The sequence below is a fragment of the Lethenteron reissneri genome, chromosome 26 (assembly GCF_015708825.2).
Source record: "Lethenteron reissneri isolate LAM-NWPU_2019-01 chromosome 26, ASM1570882v1, whole genome shotgun sequence".
In the NCBI taxonomy this organism is placed as follows: Eukaryota; Metazoa; Chordata; class Hyperoartia; order Petromyzontiformes; family Petromyzontidae; genus Lethenteron; species Lethenteron reissneri.
Genome location: NC_083804.1, coordinates 5998157 through 6004227, shown reverse-complemented (window position 1 = coordinate 6004227; position 6071 = coordinate 5998157).

The window sequence follows — 6071 nt, the reverse complement described above, 5'->3', positions numbered from 1 at the left end:
ATTTCACGTTAACCCCTCGTTTGTATATTTATTTTCCACAATCTGCCAATATGGTTAACCAATCTCACCCGTTCTGCCAATAAATAGCCTGCTACGAGTTGCTGCCTGAGAAAAACACACCTTGCCACCGTTAAGCCGTGCTTTATGACGGCGAAACGTTGAAAGTGGGATACGGGTTTTCCAGTTACCCTTCAGGACACGGCGCAGCCACTAACCATCTCCCTGGTCCATATACCAGTTGCAAAACTTTAAAGAGCCAGCAAGCCATCATATACGTTTTCACTTTTATAAATATGACGTGCAGCTTCACAAATATCTACCTGCGGCCTGCTTGTCTGATCAGACGGCTTTGCCTGTACGCTCACCGGCACAAGCCAATGCTGCTGAGAGGGGGGGGGGGGGGGGGGTCTGAGCACTTGGCGAATCTGCTCTGCGCGCTCACCTCCACACACGCCCTTTTGCTCATTGGCATAGTACAACACAGGACACTATTCTCCCAACACAAGAGGCCAGTCTTTTCTCCTATGTCGCAAGAATTAATGCTGCGCGCCAACAAGTGGCGAGTGACGTTTGATTTTGACCAAGGAGTTGTATTAGAATGACGCTACCTTGGTCTGCGGTCTGCTTGTCTGAAATCGTGTACCTCAGATGTTTTCCAACACTATTGTGGGTTTTGCTGACTACGGGGGTTCTTTAAGGATCGTTTATTTGCTTCGTCGCATGAATTGCAGCACAATTGGGACATTGACATTTTAAGAAAATTACTCCTCCCTTTGCTCATAACCTGTAAATATTTAGAACAGTAAACTACTTGTTTGGTTATTGCCAGCATTGACCCAGATCATCGCCACCACGCCGGATCTTTAAAATGTGCACCACCTTTTTGGTCATTTGTGTTTAATGAACTCGCCGGTCTCCACCATCGGAATGTGGAATTGCAACCACTGACTCAGGATCATTCATGGGGATGAGTTTCAAGACATTAGTGCTATGTTAGATGTAGCTGTATTAACTTATTGCACACTGCATACCATTCATGAAAGTAACATGTACGAACCGTTCACGAATGATATGTGCAAATATTTGAGTTGATGACAAAACAGTTTTTTGGAAAGGGACTTCACAGTGCATCTAAAACTCATTTTTAGTGTCAATAAAGTTATGTAAATCTGGTTAAACGCGAGCGCGCGCGCCTACAAGATTATAAGACGCGTGCCCCAATGCTTGCTTGAAAATACAGGGAAGTCAAATGTCCTCTAATCCCAAGTATGACATCTCAACACTCACGCACACAGGAACCAAAATGTAAGACTGAATCTCACACTTGTTCGGGGCCCAATCTTCTGTTGTGTATACTCTCTGGTTCTTTCGGTAAAGTCACGAAGGTAGAAACAATAATAGATCACGACGTTTCGATCGCCTGATGACGGTTGCTTGCGTTACGATCGAAACGTCGTGTTCTATTATTTTTTCTATCTTCGTGACTTTACCGAAAGAACCAAAGAGTATGGATTCCTACAGTCACGAAAGCTTCAAATCAAGATTCTATTGTGCAGTTATGCAATCTTAATATCAAGTTCATTCTTGTCTCGTGTCCACCCGAAACTTACGATAGTTCTCGTACGAGATTGAAACACCCTTACTCCAAATCCGGCTATTCAGCACGCACCCTCGTCCAAGTCCAAAATCTCTCGTCACTAGTCAAAATCCTATAATATTAAGTCGGTCTTATTTTCGTCAGTTTTTTTCTATCGTAGGACAACTTTAAGCTTTACACGTAAAGTTTTTAAGGTCCTAATACCCTCCCACTGCCATTTACACAACATAAAAAACACGATCAATATCAATGTAAATATGAAAACAAAAATACCCAGTGTTTTATAGTTTTTGCTTGCATTAATCTTGAATAAATTGCAGTTTATCTTTACTGTCTATGCTGTGGTGTGTTGGTGGCATGCTTTGTAAACCCGGGTGGCGCACAATCGCACATCAAACTCGCAGAGGGCCGCGCTATAGGCGGGATATGAGAAATGGTTGGACATGTAAACATCTTGGTTCTTTCGGTAAAGTCACGTAGAATAGAAATAATAAAATAAAACAATAAAATCATTCTCACGACCTTTCGGCCACAACGCAAGCAGCCGTCCTCAGGTGGAGAACAGGTCTGTCGAGAAGACAGTCTGAATGACACCCCAGGCTTGGAGCGTCTAATTAAGCTGGGATGGAGGGGACTGATTTGCGTTGGAGGCAGGAGTCGCCGCAGAATCGAAGCCTTGGGACTGTCCTGCAGGATCAAGCCCATGGGTGTTGGCTAAACGTGTCGCGAAACGTCCTCGTCTGTAGAAAGTCTTTTCGTCGGGGAAAAAACTGACTCAACGTTCGTGGAAAAGTTCATTCCCTTTTCTTGCTTTGTCTGGTCTTGGACGTGTACATGGTGTTCGTGCGTCATAAGGCCGTTGCACTTCTTGAGCAGGGGTGTTAATGCAGTGTGCACTCCGGGGATGTGGAACAGCGTTGAAGTCACGGAGCAATCGTCTCGGCTCATTCTCATCAGCTTACTCCATCGTTGGACACCCCCCTCCCCCCTGTCCTTGCTCCTTCCAAGTTCAGCCTCAACTTTTTTTACTCACTTTTATTTAACTTGCCCTGTTTATAGCCTTTTAAAGCTTTGACGCTTAATATCTTCGGATCTACGAAGCCTAACGAGCTGATTGTTTTGTACACGGGCTCGCCTCTCGTGGCAATCGAAGATCCCACCGATGCTGGGCCTCTTCGTGTTTTTTTACTAAATCTTTTGTTGCACTATTTCAAACAGAATTATCCGGACAATAATGCACTATTGTCATTTTCTGTATTGAGATCTTAGAATGAATATGTACATAAACAAATAATGTTTTACAAGAGTAACGTAAAAAAAATGTCAAAAACAAGTTTATCAATGCGCACAATTTTAATTGCACTCAAAAGTACAAAATACATTGTTTTGACCCCAGAATACATCAAATTTGATATGCTTAATAAAAGTAGGTGGTTTCCTTTCGACATGTTTAATTTTCTTGGGTCTCTCGGTAAAGTCACGTAGATAGGTTCAAAGAAAAAAAACTATGACGTTTCGATCGTAACACAAGCTTTCCTGATGACGAACGCTTGTGTTGCGATCGAAACGTATTTTTTCGTAATTTTTGTTGTTATTTTCTTTGAACCTTTTTACTTGACTTTACAGAAAGACCCAAAGAAAATTAATTATTGCAGTCACGAAAGCTTTAAGTCAAGATGTTTAATTTTCTTCTTGCAAGCCACCCACTTTTATTCAGCACATCAAATTTGATTAATTCAGGGGTCAAAATGATTCACTTTGTACTTTTGAGTGCAAATAAAAGTGTGTACATTTTGCTTATGCATATGCCCGACTGCCTTGCCTTTCACTATAAAATGCACCCATTGTTTCCAGCGTCTTGGGATGTGGTCGCAATTGGACGCTGTGCACACCCACTCACATTTGTGTTGTTTGCAGATGGCATGTGGTGAAGGGTTGCACAAGGGAGGCATTTTATGTCGATGGCAGTACCCATCGATGAGTGGATTTCTGCCCACTTGACAGGCTTCAAATCCATGTCTAGAGATAATGCTCCTCTGCCACATAATAATGTACAGGTCAGCACTTTTAGAGTGCCACCTCTTTTCAGGTTCAACCAAAAACGAGGACACATGGGAAGAAGAATGTCTAAATACTTCAAGAGAGGAGAACTACACGTGTAAATGCATTGTCTACAGTGGTGTAATTTGTATGCAACTCACCAAAAAAAACACCCGGGTCTTTTTAACGTTACAAATTGGTTCCGATGACCTTTTTGTGACGTGTTCACATTTTGCCCTCGGTCGGGGGAAGTCCTCTAACGCTCCACCAACGCTTGATGCTACGCAAGCTCGGCAGCACTCGCACCAGCAGCAGGCAGCCTCTGCACCACCACCTCCACCACAGTATTTACATGAAGTGTTGTCTCATAACGACTCCCTTCATCTTCCTTCACTTTATTTCTCACCCACCTCTTTTATTTTTTTTAACAATTCAGCACAACACATTACCCATCCCTCCCACATCCGTCTCTACATGCAAATATATAACACGAATTTTTTTTTTACACATCCCATCGCCAACAGTTGACCTTTCACGATGACCAAAGCGTGGCTCGCAGTCGGTCTCATCTCAGCTGAAGCAGCTCACAACAAGTACATCTGGATCCGCGGACTCGTCAGGGTCTGGGGTCGGGGTTCAAACCTCCGCAGTTCCGAGGCAATTCGAGCCGCTCCTACGATGTGGTGCTTCAAGCACTCTGGGACGTTTCGTGGCTTGAATTTGGAATTAACTGTACGTACTGCCGCTTCAACGAACGATGTTGGGCAGCAATTTGCGAAATGATTCGCAGGCCATTTTTGTGAAACCACTGCTGGATGAAGGCCGCCTAATGCCATTGCGGCAGTTTCTCGGCCATGCTTAACCCACACGCTGGTCAGTGTAGGGGTCAAGGACCGGCTTAGATATCACTCGCCACTGTCGTTAGCCAGAGTTGGAGATTTAAAATGAAACTCGGGTTACCGGGTTCGCAGCACAGCGCACTCATCACTCCGATGATGCCACCGCTCTATCCCATCGATCATCACCGTCGTCGTCGTCGGCGGCGGCCATATAATCACTGATCGTGTAGTTAAAGATAATAATTAGCGTAGTTGTGGAAAATTTAATGAACAACGTAAATAAACAATGTCTCCAACATGTCACTCCACAGTATTACGTGGAGAGACTGGTATAATATAGGGGTCTTTAAATACGCCTGTTTTGGCAATCATGCACAGGTGCAATGCTTATTTTGTCATGAATTATCACCACAAATGAACTATGAAACACTGAAATGGCATGCATGTTTCTGTCAGTACGTTTTTAACCCATAAAAATTAAAAGACATTCTTTTGACAAATAGCATAACTTCTAATGTATGCGTTTGCTTTTGTAAGCTTTCTAAATGTAATTGTATACGTTTAAGCCGAATGTTTGTGAAGGGATATGGCATTTCAAAATTAAACATTTGTTTTGTCACTGGAAACCGCGTGCTGCAATAAAAAAAAAATTTCCCTGAAATTTCATCCGCATTTATTATAATAAGCACTATTGCGGGTTGGTGACAGATTTGTGGGGCGGGGGGGGGGGGAGACCTCCATTGCAAATACAGTACGATGTCCAAAGCAGTGGCTCATAACTTCATCAGCGAGTATCTAAGAACATCAGCGGTTGTGCCGTCCCTAGGGTACGGCATATCGGGGCGACCGCCCCGGGCCCAGCGCTTTGGGGGGGGGGGCTTAGACTTCACGGTGTCAGATGTAAAACTTGATTTGCCCCGTGCCCCGCACTCCGGTAGAGAAGACCCCGATAATCGGTGTTAGATTATAAATGCATACAATGTGTCGCTTGGAACCCTGGTTAAGACGACCCGATCAATTGCCTCATTTCAAGATGGGCAATGTCCACTGTACAGTGGTGAAAGAATGTCTCCCATTGGCCTAAAAATACATGAATATAAACTCCTTTTGTAAAACTACTCATTAATATGTACGAACATAGATCATGGCTGCATTGTGACCGTACAACCTCCATATTTTTGCAAATTCCAATATTCTGCACACATTACTCAATTGGAATTATACATAGCATCCATCACCCCCCCCTGCTGGCAGACGGATGCCCCAGGTCACTCTTACTACCAATGAGACTTAACCTGGTCGCAAACGGCGAGTCACAACATCCACTTGAAAATGTAACCTTATTACATGACCCGAAACAACCTCGCATATTATGGCTGTGCAACTCTATGAAATTACAGAATCGTTGCACAGTAAATAAAGACCGATGTTTTCAAACTATATATACACGAATAGGTGGCATGCATACCTGCACGTGTCACTGTTTTTCGCTACACTTTTCCAAAACGACCTGTATTCGGATGTTGTATTCTTTAGAATCTGGGAGGGGAGGCTTCGACCAACATTGAACTGACGAGCGCGATGTACACACACAC